Source organism: Rhamphochromis longiceps, linkage group LG18 (genome assembly GCF_057381845.1).
Source record: "Rhamphochromis longiceps isolate RC_006_pf linkage group LG18, R_longiceps_female_GT1.1, whole genome shotgun sequence".
Taxonomy (NCBI): domain Eukaryota; kingdom Metazoa; phylum Chordata; class Actinopteri; order Cichliformes; family Cichlidae; genus Rhamphochromis; species Rhamphochromis longiceps.
In genome coordinates this window covers 8476995-8498308 of record NC_140574.1, presented here as the reverse complement: position 1 = coordinate 8498308, position 21314 = coordinate 8476995, and the positions used below count along the sequence as shown (strand labels likewise).

The following is a 21314-nucleotide window of genomic DNA, read 5'->3' as shown; positions in this document are numbered from 1 at the left end:
AGTGAATAAATGCTTATGTCTGAAAGTCATTAAATAAATTTAACCTTGTGTGATAATTGTTTTTGAGCAGTTTTATCCATTTTTTAAGCACAGATTTGGTTTAGATTTTTCTCCTAAACAGAATTACAAACTGTATTAATAAGTATACTTAATGTTTCCAGCACCCTTTGCACAGTGAGCAACTTATGGATTGGATAAAAAAAAAAAAACAAAACAAAAAAAAAAAAACGGATAAGAGAAGCAGAAAAGTATGACTGAAATTTACAAAATAGATTCATCTTTTACTTTTTTTTTTTCCCCTGTAGGACCCAGAACGAGTGAATGACAACATAAAATCACGAAAGCCTTCTTCCTGTAGACTTTTACAAAACCTTTTTGCAGCCACAGCGATTGTCATCATACAACCTTCTGATAGAATGCAGGTTTAACCTTTTAAAACCTGAACCATGAAATAACTGGCAGAAATCTTTAATATTTTGATAATTCAGTGTTTGTTGAACCTTTAGACAAAATATTTAAAAATATATCAAATTTTAATCTGCATATATGAGTTTGAGTCATTAAAAATGTGTCATGCAATTTATATCATTTTTGAAGGGTAAAACAGTCCCACTGATGATGTAGAAGTCTCAAAAACTCACCAAATACATGTACGAAATACGATACGCTTATTTTTAAAGGGTTAAAGCACCTTCGCATTATTTCATTTTTCCAACCAAGAGAAGCTACGTCCATCTTTTATACCGATTTATTAATCTCACTGAAACACTACAGTCTTCAGAGGAGTGGACCACAGCACTAATTTCCCATTCAGTCTACTACCAATACCTTGACTGTGGGTTTGTGCTGATAATGCTGATACCAGCTTTAAATTAATAAGCTTTAATCCTCACTAAGAAGAAGAAAATTTTCATTATTTTCTGTGCAAGAAAACATCAGGCTCACTTTAAACAGCTTTTAGATCCACGATAAATCCAATAAAAATCTGAGTCATTTATGTAATTTATTTGCACTAGTCTCATTTTGGTTAAAAGTAATAAACAGTTACTTTAGTTTTATTGCTTTACAATTTTTCTTCCTCACACACTTAAATGTTTGGAGGTGTTTGTAATTATGTTACTAAAAGTATAATAAAATCTTCCCAACATTCCTCTAACTTCTGCCTTATGTAACACCTCTGAGTGAGGGAGAAGGCGTCTTTTCACTTCTGTCAGTTCACTCTGTCCTTAGTTAAGTTAAAAAAAAAAATGTGAAAAAAAAACTTTTGCAAAACTCTGCACAGAAGCTGATGTTGTAACAGACATGAAATATCTCTAAACTATCGCTGCTTTGCTTAGGCTAGCTTCCTTCGTGCTATCTAGGTCTGCTGTTGGCTGCTGCTGTCGCATGGCAAAGTAAACACAGCACAACAGAACTGAATGTATCGGACCGAGGTTCGATTCATATTCCTCGAGGTCCAGCGAACCTCTTTGGGTTCATATCAGGGCGTTATCGAATCCAAACATCGATCTCTAATCCACAGACATCTGCATTCACACACACACACACACACACACACACACACACACACACACACACACACACACACACACACACACACGATGAAAATAAAGCTTCTTTGTCGCAGCTGCTAATAAGCCACTTCTGATGTAAAGTAATGGGGCTTGTGTGTCTGACTCCCTCTGTACATGTTATCAGCATGTCTGAATCCACCATGCTGCCTTTCTGAGATGCATAAACCCTTAAACCAGTGAGAAGAAATGAGCGAAGCCGCTGAAGCATGAAGTGCCCGCAGAGCTGACAGCACTGCAGACTCCTCTACATTTTAAACAGGAAGATGACAAAGTCCTTACGCAGGCTAAACATGCTGGAAAAGGTAAAGTTCTCATACCAGCTGAAAGTCATTCTAATATCTTATTGAGAGTCCCATCAAGTGGAGAGTGTTTCTTAAGGCTCTATCAAACAGCTCTCAACCTTGGGCTATATTTGTCTTCTGACCTTTCTGCCCAGCTCCAGGCTAGATTCTGTGTCCAGTCCCTCTTCACTGAATGTCATCATCCCAACTTCAGAGAGCAGCTCTCAGTGGGACAGAAAAATCTAGTGGAAAATGACCTTGAAGTTTTAGGATATTCAAAATATCTCAAATTATGAACATGACGTGGCCGTCTCTTTTCAGAGACTTCTCTTCTTTCTCTAAGAGCTCTTGTGTGTGATTTATGAGAGCCTGTGACAGAGACAATATTTTCTTTGCAATATAGGCATGAAAAATGGGAGACTGAGGTTTGTTGCTGCTTTAGGCTGCACATATATCTGTTTTCACCAGACCATTTACTGTGATTTAAAAAAAACAAAAACAAAGAAATAACCAAAAAGAGAAAAATGAAAATAACTTTGGTAGGGAAAATTGTGCTGTTGGGCCCACAAAAATTTTTCTATGTTGCCAATTAGTTACATTTAAAATACAACTTTACAACAGCCCATGTTAAAAATTAGTCATCTAGGTCCACCAATACTCCTTTTATGAGCTCATACTCACAGCTAATAAAGAGATCACAACCACCATTTTCTGATGGGAATGCAGTGATCCTGGTCATCAAACCAACCTTACAGTCATTCCAGGTTTCTGCTTCAGTCTCATCACCATCTCTTACCCTGTAAAACTGTCAGTCAGCTTCATCTGCAAGCGTGGATAAAGCTCGTCAGTAGTTACGTTTTCCATCTCAGGGAACAAAACCAATTAGTGTGACAGTTGGGCGCAGAGCTATGCCTCAAGTTTCAAAACTCTTTGTTTTGCAGTCATGTTAAGAAAAATATAATCTCACCCACTGACCCATGTCAGCTCAGGTCAGACGGAGAGGAATCTTTACAGGACGCTACACAGTTGTTGAGATTAATTTCTCCCCAGGCTCTACAAATCAGAACGTGCACCGCCTTGATTGTGTTTCCAGAAGTGTTGTTTGCTGGTTTATCTCAGTGTATGAAGCATGAATTTTTTAGGTTTTACTGGCAATTTTCAAACAGAAAGAGTCCCAGAGAGAGAATGTAAAAATCACAGCAGAATGACCGGCAGAGAGACCAGACACAAATGACTCTTGTGAAACTGTTAATTTCCTTTAGCAGCATGTGTCTGCTATTTGAATATGAAATCAGTTGTATTGTTCTCTGATGAGGTATTTAGCTCTGTAGCATTTAGAAAGCACACGTTTCCACTTTTGATTCCATTTGGCAAATACGGGTACCTAGTGTGATTTGTTTTTTTAAACTGGCAAAGCAGTGCAAACATGCAGATCAGAAAACTGAAGTATGGCAGCCACTGTCTTTGAATCATTTCATCAGTGCTTATTGTCAAACAAAAACAATAAAATCTTTCAAATTACAAAATTCCAAGAGCCCTCAAAGGATATCCAGCATTCGAAACAGCGGATGGTTAATGGAGCATGAAGCCTTTATGCGTTTACCGTTTGAGATCAGCAACTTAAGTTTAAACTACCTGAGAGATTTTTGCATTTCTGCTGTAGGTGCTATCGTTACATGAACTCAAAATACAGCTTTATTGCTGACAGAAGATAAAGGCGATACAAAATAATATGAAACCAAACTGGGACGTTCTAAAGGAACTTACTCGCGAGGAAACACATGCAGGGGCATACGGTCATGAGGGAGACGCGGACATAAATACACAGAGGGTCAACGAGGGAAGTGGGAGCACACGGGGAACACAGATAATCGTAACGAGACAGGGCAGGCGTGACGCATACTGACGACACACACACACACACACACACACACACACACACACACACACACACACACACACACACACACACACACACACACAGTGGGGTAATTGTCTGTTAGAGGTTTGGCAAAGATCCCAAGCTGCACAGCTGCACTGGGTCAATACATACACACACACACACACACACACACACACACACACACACACACCCCAAGCAAACTAGCTGCGGTTTTGTCACAGTGTGATGTTTTGCTCACACATCTTTCTTTAGTCAGGACTTTTTTAAAAAGTGATTTTTTTTTTTTTTTTTTCCCCCATTCATCCCCAGTAGTACTTGCTCAGCTGGAGTCTTTAGTCTTTAGTCATGTGTTGACAATGAGTAATATATTAGTATTCAACTTAAATATATGCCAAGACACATTGATTCATTTGTTTAGCTACGGGAAGATCTAAAGACGGAGTGGGTCAGTCAGTTTATGACTGACCCACGGAGGGGAGACGAGGGGGTAAAAGTCACAAGGCCTAAATAAAGATCCTGGGCCAACATGGCCCAGGATCATGACAACAAGAGAACGAACAAAAAAAAAAGAAAAAAGAAAAAGTGGTCAGATGAAAAAGATAGCAGAACAAAAAGATAAATGCAGACACAAACTTCTGAAGAAATCCTTGGGTATAAAACAAAAGTTCACCAATTGAAGAAAAATTAAAGAAGAGACATAGCTGGAGAGAAGAGGGGGGGGGAAAAAAAAAAAAAAAAAAAAAAAATCAAGATTATTTCACCTTGAGTGCCTTTCAAAGGCTTTCTCAGCACATAATGCTTTCTTCTCCTCATCCAGAAATTTTTCACTTTACTTTTGTCACTGTAGAAGGGCCATTAAATGGATGAGATTGCTTCTTGATTTATTGTCTCCATTGCTTACAAAATGACAGCGTTTCAAATTCTTCACTGTAACACTGCCATTTGGAGCACACTTTTGACAAAGCATATTTATTAAACAACAGTAAATTAATATATTGCCTATGCTTTTCAGGGTTAAAATAAATACTCATTGATCTCATGCATTTATTCACACCATCTTTGTCAGGCTAATTACTTTTATTGTAAAAACATAATTGCTTTATAAATGTCAAGGTTTGGCACAAGCAGGACACAAATGCAGTACTTTATGGACAAGACCGTGCATTTATTTACAGCAAGAATAACAACAAAGATGACAATAACCCATAGTTCCCTCTTTGGTGTCTATGTACATTTCTGCCCAGCTCTCTCCACATGTTTCCACAATACTCCTGGAAACAAGAGACACTACAGTAAGTACATTCCTAAGACAATCGGCCGACAGAAACCCTTTCACTTCAGGAGCAGGGGAACCGAGTGTGTTCATCATACAATGTTCTCACACCAACAACCGCTCAGCTACTCTCTTAAGTAGTGCTTGTTTGATGAGGCTCACTTGATGAGGCTGATCAGCATCAGGTGACTGTGATTACTCCAGGTGTGGCTGGCTCCAAGGTGGGAAAATCTCCAGGCCTGGTGTAGCAGCCTCCCCGCCCACACACACACACACCAACATGTACAACCTGTACACAGGGAAACGAGGGACCAGGAGCAGACAACACCAAACAATCAACGCCAGAAAATCCCAAGAATCTAATTGAACTGAGAATATCCTCTAAACCGAAAACACATTCTAAAACCTAAACACCCAGGGCCCTGACAATAAATTAATCTAAGGACGGTTTCCTCATTGTTCAGATATGAGGTTTCTGAGTTTGTCTGTTAATAATAAATAAATAAATATATCACATGCCTGCTTCGGAGCTCCTTTGACAACATAACATTTGCAGACTGAAATGAAGCCTGAACACACGTGTGTGTAGAGAACAGAAAAGCAGACTAACACTTAAATGCAGCCAGATGAGTGATTAGAGATCTTGGTTACTGAACTTACACATAAGCTTTGTTTTAATAATAAAAAAAAGATGTAGGCTTGTTTTCCCATAAAAAACACAACTGTGTTTTAATCTGATCCATTTCTTCTTGGAGGGACTGCCTGCACTTGCCTGTTTGTAACAATCACTGCACAGCCCTGCTGAAAAATTAGTCTGCAGTAGATTAAATAAGGAGGATAAAGTATGGTATGTTTTCAGGGCAGGCCTACCTCCATCCACGGGAGCATAAGCATTTTTCATGTTTGAATATCAATTTTTAATATCTGTAATAGCTGTTATCTTTATTGTGTACGCTGCAGTCTGGACAGTGTGAAACTTTATATTGACATGTGTTTTAAATGAGTTGATATTGGGAAACCAAAACAGGGTGTAGACCCCCTCCCCTCCAGTAGGAAAGACACTTTGTCTAACGATCGTGAACCAGCCTCTTCACATACCAGTGACATAGTAGGGATTGTTTTTTTTTTAAGCACATAATGCAAAGTCATGTGGCGCGTTGTTTGATGGGAGGATATCCCAGCTTAGGGACACTGCTGCACTGTTAATTATGTTGTCTTATTTGTATGTTAACAGTAGCTGCTCTTACTTTGGCTTCATCAGGGGAGTGGGCTACAGAGCTTTATTTTCTGATGTTACCATAAAGAACCAAAGCAGGAATATTAGCGTTTACTCTTTATAGAGCATGCTTCATCTTAATTTCCAGGAAGGGAAGGAAATTTGATTTGGCTCAAGAAAAAGGGCTCAAGATGGCTGAGGTCATGTGGTTCTTTGACTGAATGACATCATATTTGTTTGTTTTTGTTTGTTTTTAAAATGTGCTATATAAATTAATTGAATTAGGATTTGCTTTATACATGCGCAAATTCTTGAAAGACAACCAACAGGCCTCAGGCTACCCGTTACATATCAGAGACTACAAGACTAACAAGTGATTTGATTAGACCCTCAAAAGATTAAATTACAAAGTTGCCAAGCTTTGTTTAAATAGTTTTTTGGGGAAGTTTGATCAGAGAAATAAACACAAAGCAAACTAGTCTGTGAGCCTGATGAAATTTGCAAGTTAATGTTTTCTGAGAAATATGAAGTCAAATATTTATCCTTATCAGATTTGGATGTGGTATGCAGAGCACCTCTGAATGAGAGCAGCTTGATCACTGACAGAGTGCGTTCATAGCTGCATTTACTGCATATGGCCATCTCAAATTATTAAGCAATCTAGATTAGGGTCAGGGTAGTGTTCTATATCTAGGGGACGTTACAAATGAGTTCACCATGACAGTATAATCGTGGATCCCACTCCAGAATCAGGCCTTCCCGGACCACAAGCCCCTGTTTATCCCAGACCCATAATGCCCAGTCAGCACAACTCTGATTGTTCTGAAGATAACAGCTGGCTCATGAGGGTGCCACAGGAACACTGATGGTATGGGGAGATGCTTGGGATCCAGCAGTTCAATATTTCATGCACTTCTCTGCGGACATAAGGCTGAGATAACAACGCTACCACATGGTTGGGCCCGTATGCTGAGAAAGAGGAGAAAATTATAAAACCCAATGCCAACGTGCCCGCAGGAGCCATGCAAATGAGCAGCGTGCCAACCACATCTTGAGGCAGAGTACCGCGTGGGAGCATGGCAAGAGAGTTGGGCAAAATGAAAGCCCTGAATCCCCGTCACTCAGAAATGCTGCTCTACTTTGTGAATTGGCTCAATTGCAAGACCAGGTGAAGGAGATTGACAGCAACAGAGATTTTGTTAGCCGCAAGGTTGCTGAAAACATGTCAACTAAGGGGACAAAAAGCTCAACTAAACGAGGTTCAGAGGCTCACTGCAGAGAATGTCAGGCTTAAAGTCAACGATGAGAATACAGGATTGGTTGAGAAAGTGGAAGCTGCTGCTGAGTGGCACCTGGACAAGCTGTAGTAACATGGTCTGCCTTACACCATTTTTAATTCACTTATATACTGTGTGGTTTTTACACACACACACGCACGCACACACACACTCTCATTTTTGATAACTATGAATAATGGAGGTCATGCTAGTGTGTGATTAAAAGGGCTAGTTTTGATGCTCATGAAATTTATGGTTGGTCTAAAATTGCATCTTGCACAGCAACTCCTTGTGAGCTTTATAGGCCATTAAGTGGTGTACAGAGCTTGTTGAGCATATGTTTGTGAAAAAAAACAGCCTACAGATCAACTGAGGTTTTCACCATTTTTATCTATGGTAATTCTATTAATTAGATTTTCTATAACTAGTAAAAAAAATTGCTAAGAATATTCAAAACTACAACACAAAACTCAAAAACCTGTGATCAAGACTGACGATATTAGAAATGACATGTAATCTGTATTTAGTTTGTGGCTAAAAGCATCAAATCTCAATAAATCACTTTAAGGGGAGAGAGGAGAGCTGTTCAAACTGAAGTGATAGTGAGACCATCAATATAGAGCCTGGCAACTGATGTCACCGTGGCCTCACCATGCAATTTGGAGTGGAGGCCTCAAGCTAAAATGTCATTCTTTGCCACTTCATTTGATCGTGTGTGCTACTTGTGTCAGAATTATACTTGTAACTTTGATAATGGCCTGCACAATGATGGACTGCAGGCTGCAGCATCTATCAATATGCATTTCACACAGAAAAACACATTTACTTTAGGAGTGAAAACATTCATTTACCAGTTATCACTGCCTCCAATTTAAAGTTCATTAAGTCTCAGTGGAAGTAATTTGGGAACAAGGTTGTATCCAACGATAGATTAAGGAACATGTTTTAGACTGGTTCAGGGTTTATACCTGGGATGGACTCCTGTCCCCCTTGACCATGAAGTGAAGTGATGTTTATTTGAATACTGAGTGACAAATTATTTATGAGCTCCTGGGTTCAGGCCAAGGCACGCAGACAGCTGTGGGTGGTCACTGAGTGGACACGGTAACAAGCTGTAAGTCAATGGTTTTCTGGGAAGAGGCAGCGATGACCTAACAGCTGAATGCGAAACCAATTGCTTGAACATTTAAAGTCATGATTAATAGCTGCACTAAAAACACCAGTAATCAGGAAATGGTTCTCTATTTCTTATGCTGCCTTCTTGATTCTGATGAATCAAAGACTGTTATACAATAGAAAAACAGAACTATATAAATAAGAGGTACAAAACCATGTGTTGATCCATGTTTTGATATTGGGGCTGCAGACTAATGAGAAGGTCTGGGATTTGGAACAGAAATATACCAACAAACAGCAAACTTGATGTAAGGTTCCCGGGAAATGAGCAAATTATCACCTGAAAACAAACTACTGGCAAAGGTGGAGCAGATGGGAAAAAAGAAGTGGAAAAACAGAAGTGCCAGTGGTGTTGCAGTCTAAACTACTTCATTGCTTGACAGAGCAAACACATTTGGCCATATGTTGGGTGACGCAAAAAGCACAGTGAAGAGAGCAAACTTACAAGTAACATTCAGTGGAGCATGTAAGGGTCTGGCCATACACCGTCAGCAGCACACCGGCTGATCGAGCAACAAATTGTGCATGCAGTAATATTTAAGGATAAAAAAGTGTTTTAATAGTTGTTTTAAACACAAAAATCAGCTTCCAAAGAAAATAAAGTATTGATACTCAAACATTAGCCATTAACCAAAAGCAAAAGACTGAGTCACATGTTTACTTATTCCCAGGATCCTTTAATGATAACTGTATCTGCATTTGATGTGCGTTTTTGTAATGCTGGAGACTGAGATATTTTGGTTTTTTAAATTCAGTTACTCTAACATGGCAGTTAGTGGTCACATGAAGCTAGTTAAATGTGGTTACTTGGTAAATCAGGGTTTCACCAAACCCGCAGCCAAATGAAAGAGGGGGCAATGGTAGAATCTGACCAGTCAGACATGGGTAAAGGTCAGCACTGTGTTAAATCACTGCAAACTGCAAAAAATGCTTTAAAAAGCATTGTAGCTACAATCTGTATCTGTATTAGCGGGTTGGCAAACTCATGTAATGAGTAGGTTGTGACAAATCACCGTGTTCAGACTGTTTAGCTGCCTGTACACAAAAAGGCTTGTGCAACAAGTTGTTTCTGTGAACGTATCAAACATTTGCTATTAAAGCACAACAGATACAGGCAGTGAACATTTTATTTTAAGTAAATAATGCAAAGAGGGGCATACAAAGTGTGTGCACTGTTTTACAACTGTTGACCTCATCTAATTGTATCACATGTCTGCAGGGGTGTGCAAATCCAAATATCAGTGATAATGATGCAAAGTAATTATCAAAACCATTATGGCTAACAAAGCTTTTATTTTCCGGTAACCTAGTACTCCAATAGTCTGTCAGTCCATTGCTTTGTAAATACTCTTCAAAAGCCTCCACCCTGCTGCTTATTGCTTCTGCACTTGTTTACCATGGAAACATTGCACAAAGAATCTATGCTAAAATCTTTTTCTTTTTTGGGGGGGGGGGAATGCAAGACACCTGATCTGACATGTCATTCACTTAGCTCAACATTTTAATGCATGCAATACTATCCTGCAGATATGGGTGTGTTTTCTAAAAACTAATTTCAACAGTTCCCAGTGGGGAAATTAAACTGTAGCCGTCAGCTCATTCTTACCTATGCGGCTTCCTATGTGAGCACACAAATGAGCAGGGAGGGGAGCCCTCAGTTTAAATGGTTCGGTTTGCAAATACATTATTCATGTTCATCCAGCAAACACTAATATATTTTACCTGTCGCTTTTTTTTTTTTTTTTTTTTTTTTAAAATTCATTATATTGAGACTTTTTCCCCCACTTGCCTTAAACTTGGTGAACGAATTCTGGGATATGTTGTGATATTTCTTAGAGGCAGTTGTCTCCTCACACTACAAGCCCTGAATGGCACTAATGATTCCTCAAGAAATAAAATCACCCTCACTTTAGCAGAGAATATTCCCCGAGGGGTTACCAAACAGGGGAAAATTGCAAATGTCAGTTTGTGGCAAAACTGTTTGACAGGTGAAAAGGCATTCACAGTAATGAGCAGCTTACATCACCCACAGCGCACTCCGCCCCCCCCCCATTCAATTTCTGATGGCCAGTATGGTTGCTCTTATAAAATTTTAAGATGACTGAATTTTATAATTCAAAATGTTACTTGTTCTGAAAGGATTACTGAAGTCTCCAAACTTGAAGAGCTTCTTAACGATGTCTTGGCTGCCAACAAATTGGTGCTGTAACACTCATGAACTGGCATGTGAATTCTATCACTTCAACCAAATAGGTGAGGTGTCAAGATCAGTATCCAGCTTATTGGAAGTGATTAAGAACAACTAAAAATTTGTAAATGGGATGCTGCCAGAAAGCGTAAATTGCTGATGGAAAAGCAGAGGGAATGGGAGGGAGCCTGCTAAGCTGTGAATGGCCTTCTCATAGTGAGGTAACAACAAATTAGGATGTCAGGATGTAGGTGTAAACATCCAACACCTTCTGACATTGGTCCCAACACTTTGTGTCTAAAAAAAAAAAGTGTTTTTAAACACTCTTAAAACAGTCTTCATTGTGTATTCTAAGTTGTTGGAGCATCAGATGTTGTTGTGTTTTCGTTTGTTTTTTTTTTGGGGGGGGTCGTCTTGTCTCCAGGTAAGAGAAAGTGATTCACAGTGGATCATTTAAAGGGAGACAAATGTCACTAATGCAAATGATGTGACTCAGCGGGCAAAAAAAAAAAAAAAAAAAAAAAAAGAATAGTAAAAGCAACAAGCCCTCATTTTAATGTTTGAAACGTAGATTACGAACAAGGTATTTTACAGGTGTGATGGGGTTAAAAATTATGGCCCATGGGAACTGGGAGAGCTGGCTCCATGGCTGATCATTAAGTGGGAAGCTAGGGTGAACGCTAATACTGTTAATTCTCTACAGCCTGTCAGCACACATATTTACTTTAAACTATAAATAGCCTCTTTGATACTATTGAAAGTTTGAGACTGGGGGATCCATGACAGGGATGGACAAATATCTCTCACACGTTGAAAGGGATTGTTCAATGAAAATTTGTCCAGAGCTTAAATACATGAGCAACATGTTTTTAAAAAAAGAAAAAGGAAAAAAAATCAAATCAGTAATAACACTAGCTATTTGGCCAGATGGTCACATGCTAGCTTTGTTTTGCTCTTGCGATGAAATTTTTAACAGACAAGTGCAAATACATTCAGAGCACTGAGTTAGTATAGATGATTAACTAGCTAGCTAATTGACAAACAGGAAGAAAAAAAGCTTTGCTTTCAAAACATCCCTCAAAGTTCAAAGTGAGCTTTCTGCCAATTAGGAAAGTAACAGAAAGACGCCTGAAATCATAAAATACTCATTCTATCAGGGTTTCTAACAATTGGGACACAGACTTGAGGCCACGCCCTCCCTGCTGATATCCGGGGAGGGCGTGGCCAGAGAATGCTTCAAATAAATGGCGCCCATTTCTATGAATCACTCTCAATCCTTCCTGTTTGACCCACTCCTGCCGCTTGCCAGAATTTTATTTCTTTTTTTTTTTTTGGGTAGGTACTAGTATCAAATTATGTCTTACACCTCACTTTGTAAACTGTCATTCTTTTATTATAATAAACATGCTACCTATGGCTTACCATTGGACCTCTAATGGTTGTGTGAAGTGAATGTAAAATTTCCAGGGGTGAAATGTAACAAATAATCTGGGGATCTGAGTACCACAGAATACAACAATCAGCCTTCTGAGCCTGCCTGGAACTAACAACTGATATGTCCACTCAGTAGAATATAAACATTGAAACTGGGTATCCCAAAGCTGCTTTTTTCGACTAGGACCCAGGAAATAAAGTACTCATTTAAATGCACATACACTAAATTGTCTAAATGATATAGAGCTATTCACACGAGGGTCCAAATTTTACAGATGCTAACAAGGAGGTGTTTGAATGAAATAAAGTTTCCCTTATTTGTTGGGTATGAGAAATCAGAGTGATGCTGCTTCATGCTCTGGGTGGGCTGATAATGAGAAGGACAAACTCTGCCATCTAATTGCTCACCTGATTGAATTCAAACTCCAGAGTGAGGAACTTTCACACAGAGTCTCAGATTATAAACTGTAGGTGGGCTGGATAATTAACTGTAGAGAGGAGCTCCTTTTCCTCCAGCAGAGCATTATGACAAAACACTAGGGGCTCTACTACTTCTGACTACTGTTTAATGAGACAGCCTCCTCTAAGGTAATGGTCCTGAAGTTTCTAGGGGGAAACATTTAACCAAATAACTAACTAGAGCTCCGCATACTATCTTTTTATGGAGTTTAAGTGGCTCTTACAGCTTTCATGCGTGGCTATAGTTTGCTCTGAGAAGACTCTGTAAAAATCAGCTAAGTGGATCATCATTGGAACCTCTTTCTTTCTGTCTGAACACAAAGAACTAAACTGTCCCAGGCCATCAAAAGGACTAAGTGTGCAAAGAAACTCCACAGACTGAAACCTAAAGCACATGTGGCAAGAAATGCAATGTATTACAGAGTACAAACCAGTACTCCAAGACTGCAGCAGTGATGCCTCATTAGAAGATGTGCTAACCAGCTTCTGCAACTGACAGCGGTGATATTAAGAACATTTTGAAGTTAGCTTAAGAAAATAGCTAGACCAGACAACATGCCTGGCCAGGTGCTCAGATGTTAACTGGCACATGTTTTGACATTTTCAAAACATCCCTGAGCACAATGGCTCGTGTTTGCCTCAGGATCATCCCAGTGTCCAAGAAACCAACTATGTCCTGTCTCAACAACATTGCCACCTGCCCAGGGCTGTGTGCTTGACCCATTGTTCACATCCTTAAGGCGATGAAAATGATTAACTTCAGGAAGAACTCTGCCACCCTACTTTACTCCATATCAACTGTTCTGCCGTCGAGATCGTCAGCAGTGCAAAATTTCTCGGAGTACACCTGATAGTGACACAGGGGGACATTACATTACATTACAATACATATGTGCACATAAAATTGAGGCCGTAAAGGGGTGTATGAGGCCACTTCACCAACCCCTACCCTCCAACCTCTGGATAACCCACATGCCCCATGGCCCTGTGTGTATAGTGATGTATCATGAGCCATTAGGATTGTAGTGATAATAAAAAGGAAGGGTGGGTCACTGCACAGCAAGCAACAACCCTACCCACTGTTGCCTATGTGACCACCTGCTTGGCATACAGAGAGTCGAGAATACAGCCGACCACCTCCACTAAATAATTGAATTGATCACTGGGGAGCAGTGATACACTGATTGTACTAAGATAAATCTGAGTGCCTGTAATATCAATCATAATGGAGCTGCTAACTAAAAAGTAGTCTAATGTGAGTGGTGTACTGTTGAATAGGTGTGATCCCTGAGAGTAGAGTGATATGAACACCAATTATCACTGAGACAAACAATACAGCAGTACTTTTGAAGAATGTCTAGACTCACTGCTCACTCAGCCTGTCAATTTCTGGATTAAATACCAGGTTAAAGTCACCTGTTAGTGTTAGAGTGATCCCAAAATGAGGTAGTGAAAGCATGAAAGGAGGGAGGGTCATTTATATATACAAGCAATATATAATTTATCTATTCAAAATATGAATTTAAGTATCATAAATCTTCTGTATCTGTTACATTGTTGCTACAGTGAAGTTTCTATTTCTGTGAATGTGGCTGCACCTGCTTTGTTTTGAGTTGTAGCAGGCTGAGTAAGAGGGACGTGTGGGGAGTTGAGTGTGCGTGCAAATGTTTTGGACAAACTAAGTTTCCTGTAGAAAGAAAATGTGCCTGTAAGTCATTTAACCCATTAACAAGTGTTAGCCTATTTTCTTGGAACCTGCCCCTCGTACATTCCGTGTAGCAAACCTCAATGCGTTCACTTTTCCTAAATTAACTTGAGTGTGAATGTTCACTAAAGGTGTGTGTGTGTGTGTGTGTGTGTGTGTGTGTGTGTGTGTGTGTGTGTGTGTGTGTGTGTGTGTGTGTGTGTGTGTGTGTGTGTGTGTGTCTTGTATAGCTGCGTATGTGTCTGTAAATCACAGCACTGAAGGCAAAGCAAACATAACGCTGAGTGCTGAAAGGTGAAAAGAGATGACAAGTGAAATGAAACCTAGGAACCATTCCAGAGTGACCTAAAATAAAACAAGAAGAGGAAAAAAAACAACAAACTATACTATTTAAACGAGACTAATTCATCCATGAGAAAATCAGGAAAAAAGGTACTAGTGTGGATACAGATCACCTGACTTGGGACAGCCATATTGTGTTGATGTAAAGCTTACTGATCGGGGTTACAGCTCAGGAGGCTCCTTGTGGGACAGTTTTGCAGATCAGGAACAGGATCTAGCATCTCTAAGGTTTCATTGGGAAACTGGTAGTTATCACCTGAAAACAAAGTCTGTTTCTCTCAGCTTCTTTTTCTTTTTTTCTTTTTTTTTTTACCAGGTTTTTGTGGCCAAATTTTTAAACAATCGGTCTGGATCTGTCTTTGCCAGGTCAGTTTCCTACCAGACCATGGAAGGTGATGGTTTTTATAAACTGTCTCACTGTTGTTTCCAGGTCTTATGCATTTTCAGCAGTTCCTGAAAACACTCATGTTGCACCCCTCATTCCATTGTCTTAGCAGCTCCTCACACCTGGAATCTCTCCTGCTAGACAGCAGCAAAATGCAAAGAGTGCAGATGGAAAGAAATATGAAAAATAATGGTAATATCTGAGTCCTTAATCTTGCAGGGTTTAGATTTCCATTTGTACTATATTGTTGTCAGAATATGGATCATTTTACAATAAATAATACTTAGACAACAATTTTCAGTTCATATTCAGACTAAGAGGGTTTGGGGTTGTTTTTTTTTTTTTTAATAAAATGTTTAAGCTGTAGCCAGATGTTCCGTCTAGTCATGACTGACAATTTAAATTCATCTTATGGAAAGGGGAAAAATGTAACTGTAAGACTTGCAAGACATTTGATAGTTAAAACAATATTACGAAGAGTTATCTGGCCTGCTGTCTCAACTCCCCTTTCAACCTAGCAAGGAGGTTCTGTTCCTCAGCTTGCATTTCTGGGCCATTATCACAGGTGTGGATTTCAGCATGTGAAACTTGTCACAATCATCTAAATCCACCTCAGCCTTACAGTTGCCTTCTAGCGTTTGAATACATTTATGTGAAGTATAAAAAGATTATTTTCAGTTTCCTTGTGGCAGACTCCTGCTCCTAAACAAACCCTGCTCCGGGCCATGTTCAGTTATAGTCTAGTAAATGTCTTTACTATTCAATTCATCAGACATCTTTTTGGTGTCTGGTTTAGGTTCATTTCCCCCCGTTTCCACCATTGGTAACTCCCCAGCTACTTGTCAACTCAGCCCACTTGCCAACCACCAATAATACTTACAAGAAGAAAAGGAGAAGAAGAACTCAGCCCACTGGATCCTAGTCTTGCACGGTGATTTAGAGGCTTGTATATTAGCTGGCGCTTGTAGAAAGTTATCTGACTTTTGTTTAAGATCCTTGTGTTTGCAACATTCCTGGTTTCTTGTGTTCTGCATCTGTATCTTGTTCAGTTGTGATTTTAGGTTTAGCTTTCCTTAAAGGTTCAGAATTCAGAAAATAAGTGTATTTACCTGACATTCAATACCTGTTTTCCAGTGACCTATTGCTGTTGCAGAGCCAGTCCTGCTTTGATACCTTTTCAAGATACAGACTACAACTCAACCTGTGTCAAAATGTGGCCATTATATATACTGCACCACTAAAGATGAGAGAATATTTATCATTTAAATTCCAATTAGGTTTTTTTTTATATACCTGTTGAATTTTATTTTCCTTCACTATATCTTTGATGTCAAAACTAGTGCTAAATATTTCAGTTATTAGCTTCACATCTGGTCTCTTATTACAACCACTGATGGTAAATAGAGATTACTGATCTGAGGCAGCAGAATCATCATGTAACTCCAGATGTCTGAGACCTTTAAACAGGCAGAAAGAAGATATGGCTCCTCACAGAGAATCACTTTGGCATGCTCTGCTCCTCGATGCTTCACAGCTTTACATATTTCCCTAAACTCTGGGCTCTAAAATTGCTCATGTTAACAGGAATCAGCCATCAGAGGGATTCTCAAACTACTGAAAGCTAGCCAATGGTTAAAGATTAAGTGCAGTTTAAATGTATTCAGTGCTAAAGAATAAAATAATCTCTGGAAACCGTCAAGGACTGTTTTTACAATGTAATTTTTAATTAACCTTATTAAATATATGTTAAATAAATTCTAATATCACACTCCTGCAATACTACATAAAATAAGATTTTGTTTTCAGGACTTACTTTGTATTTACCGTATTCCATATATTGCCTAATATAATTTTGGGAAATGCATGCAAAATAAATTTGTAATTCTAATTTACGTGCTACATCCTAGGAAAACTAGTGAAAATAATTTTTTTGCATTCTCATTGTAGCCTCTTCACCCTCTGTAAACTGCCTAAGTGCTTGGAGGGCACTGCAGGACCCATATTATCTGCAAAAAGCAGAGATGTGATCCTGAGGCCACACTCCAGTACGCCACAATTTACCATGAACTACAGCACATAAATGTATTTCCTTGTTACACCGAATTCAATAAATCTTAAATTAACATTGTAACACCTTGTGCAACTTTAGGTATAATTAATGATAATAGTAATCATACCTATTGTCCAGAATAGTGCAAGAAAAAACAGTTTAAACTCAGAGGAAGTGTTAACCATACGATATCTTTTTGGCCAATATTTTGTTTTCGTTGAACCAAAGTCCTTCTTTTGTTCTGTGAATTTTTCTTTTAGACTTTGAAAAATTAAAAAAAATAAAAACCTGAAGAAAAATGTAATTCTCATAATATTAAATTTTCCTTTCTGTGTGCAGTTTGCATGTTCTGCCCGTTCTTCGTAGGTTATCTGCGGAAACTCCATCTTCCTCCCAGAGTTTAAAGACATGCAATTGGTGCAGTTAGGTTAATTGATGTTTCTAAATTGCCCATAGGTGTGAATGTGAGCGTGAATTGTTGTATGTCTCCCAGTGTTGGCTCTGCAACAGATTGGCAACCTTTCCAAAGTGATATTGATACATCTCCTGTGTAACCCTGATAAAATTTACAGCACTCAGAAAGACACGTTTCTTTGAATGTATTGTAGTTTCTCGTCTAATTTCCAGGCTTGGCCTGGAGGCATCACCTGCAGCTCGGTGCGAGTGAAGGTGTGGCGCAGAGGAAAATGACGGCAAGGAAAAACTCCATGCTGCCTGGAAGCACGGTTTTCCAGTTAAAAGGGGAAAAAGAATTCCATTAACATTTGTGAGAGAGCACATGTGTGTCGAGTGAGGAACTGGTATCGTGGATCTAAGACGCTGTCGCTGCTGTGGAGGCCTTCTGTGTGTCAGGAGGACGCAGGCCTCAGTGCAGGCCTGTGGTCTCCACTCCCTATAGTTTTTCGAACTGGAGGTAAACACAATGGTGTCTTTGATGCGTTCCATCAACCCAAAGTGTTCGGTTTTTGCTGTGTGTTTACTTGTGTAAACATTTGGTTTACTTTTATCAGCTTACACACCAGTTGATTGGAAATGGTCATTTAAGCTGCATCTGCATTAAAATGAAGCTTAGGAGTCACACATCTGCCTGCCTTCCAGGTGTTGGGGGATAAACTAAGCTTGACATCACTTCTACTTTCCCACGCTGTCAAGCTTATTGTGACATCACTGGTGTAGTCCAATTATCTTCTGCCGGCCCTCCTCTGGCCAACCAGCCTTCGCTCCTCTGACTTTAGATCTTACTGCATATCTGTCATTCTTTCTCCACCGTCAGCGTCTAGACTCAAGGATTTGTGCAGGACACCCCAATCACTGCTGGGATGGGCTATCGGAGTCTAACCACTTTACTAGGCTTTGTTGGCCTGAACACATCTCACTTGTACTCCTAAGTGTTAAAAGTGAGTGCAGCAGAAATGATCTGCAGCATGGGGACCACTTATCGACTCCAGCATAAAGTTCATAGTGAGAAGACTGCAATACAGGAGAACGCAGTGTCTGTCATTAGTGTTGACAAAAGTACATTTTAAGACAAAATACACAAGGAGAGTGAGTTTAAAGTTTGAGCAACTTCTCTCATTAAAATCTCATCTGAGGTTTTGGATCTCACAGAGACTGTGGTGTGTATTTGGGAAGCAGCTGCTGTTGAGCTTCCCTCTGTTTCTCATCCTTCTATCAGCAGTCCTCTTTCCACATGAGCTGGATTAACACATGGAAGGATTGGCTTCATTTTCAAGTGTTAATATCAGAAATTGTTTTCATTATAGCCATGAATGCTTGGCAGTGTCTCCCAGATTATCTTTGTCTGATTCTTTTCATCTCCCTCTGCTTTATATCGAATCACAATCCACCTGTCAGCTCAAAGCAGATTAGCATTTCCAAAACACATTAACTGCCTCTGCGTGTACGGAGCGAGGTGACAGACAGACACACTGTTAGAGAGTCGGTGTCGCTGTCGGTGTTAAAAGCTTCACTGTTCAAAGACATTAAGGGAGCTGAGTGAGGAAGCTCCCAGCAGGCAGTATGCAGCAGGGAGGAGAAAACTTTTAAGTGGAGGCAGCAAAGTGAGGAGGATGCAAAGACTTTTTAAGTAAACTGCACATGTGATAGGAGTCTAGCAATGATCAAGGTTTTTATTTGTGTTTCCTCTTAGTGCTGTCTTTTTATGATTAAAGGGGCCCTATTATACAAATTTGCAGCTCCTTTTTTAAAATTCTTGGACCTACTAAAGCTTTGCATGATTAACAGTTTGAAATAATTTACCTTTATAAAGACATCCTGTCTGAAATGAGGTGTTTTAACTATTTTAAACCGACTTTCTTTTGATTTCCTCAATCCATCTTATACTACTCCTCCAATTCAAGATCCCAGAGCCTATTTCAGCTGCCATAGTGACCTCACCTCATGACTGTGGGAGGAAGCCAGAGTACCTGAAAAGAATATAAAAGCCTCACACAGAAAAGCCCCAGTCGGGACTCAAACCCAGAGCTTGTGAGGACACAGTGCTAACCACTACACCACCATGCTGCCCACATTTTTGGATTCCTGTTGCTCATAAACAAAAAATTTGATGAGCAGGGCATCTATGCTCATCACTACTGTATGTGATGACCATATAAGGGATTCCCCCCATCTTTGTTGTCACACAGAGCCCAGAGTAGGAAACTGACTCAAAGCGACTCTTTGCAGAAGTCTTAACTGTGAGTTTTTGTCTCTCAGAGACAGAGGTTTCAATCTTTGGCAGCCGTGTTTAATATGAGAATCCATCAAAATAACACCATGTATATGATCATATATGTGAAAATAACTATAAGCCTAAAGATGTTCTTTAAAGAATAAGCTGAAAGTCTAATTGTGGCTTACATCTGTCACACCTTTACTATAACAGATACAAACATATATAAAGGTTTGTATAAATCAATCCAGAAAATTTACAGGGATGAAGTCATAGTATCATGAAGTATCCAGTGAAGTTAGTAAGGCTTCTATTAATGATTTTTCTTTTTTTCATGAGGAATTTCTTGAGCTACACTGAACAAAAGAACTGATTTCCATCCCGTCGTAGAAGGTTAGCTGACTCAGCACATCCGTTTTAAAATTTCTGAATTAAAGTGTCAGACTGAAATTATATAAAAAAAATCATCTGACTTTGATAACTGTTCACATGACATGAACTTACATATCAATTAGAGAATGTATTTTTAGGGTCATAATATTAAGACTTGAAAAAAAAAACAACACATTTTGGATACCATTGTGCACAGCCTTTCCCAGAGAAAAATGTACTACTGTACTTTAGCTACTGTATTGAGAGTTCGTCATTCCAGCTCTGGTTATATAACCAACCACATCCCAGGACTGCAGCCCTGACACACGGCTGCTCCCCTATCTGTCTCTCTCTTTCGGTGAACAGCCTTATAAATAAACAAACGAGACAGCCAATAGATGACAGCCATACAAACCATGACTGTTTTGCTGAACAAAAGATTTAAAAAATATAATAAAATAAAAAGAGTGGCTGTGTTTTGGACCTTCATATTTCTCAGAATTAATTAGAACCATATTCTGTACCAAGATGTGAATACTGGAGTGGAAAAAATCAAAGCTACTGATCGTACAGTTGGAAAAACTCAGCAAACTACTCAGACACACTGCCATGTATAACATAGCAAATAGTCAGTGTCACAATGTAATTAAAGAAATCTTTAGACTAGCAAACTAGTCAATTTTTATCTCTTGCTTAAATGATAATTGCAAATTGGTGACCAGGCACGTCTGTAGTACACATCCTGTACCGACGGTGTAACAAGTTGGGAAATCTTTTTAGTTCTGGTTTGGTCTCATAAAAAGATATTTGGCTCTTTTGCTGCTCAATGCTCCATTACATTACACACGGAGCCTGATGTTTGAGCCGGTGTCCTGGCAAAACACCCTACCTATCAAGCTGTCCTACTTGTTGTTACTGCGCATGCGCACAACTCAAAACGGCCATATTTTAGGTGTTAATACTACACGCCTATTCTTTGATCCTACCCTTTCGTGCATGGGAAAAAAG

General features: G+C 39.3%; 1 long non-coding RNA gene across 1 annotated transcript in view; it reads left to right on the top strand.

Annotated features, from left to right (window-relative positions):
• The window catches only part of LOC146647666 (uncharacterized), a 302194-nt gene that overhangs the window by 173952 nt on the left and 106928 nt on the right, over positions 1-21314 (top strand). The gene's annotated exons all lie outside the window — the stretch shown is intronic.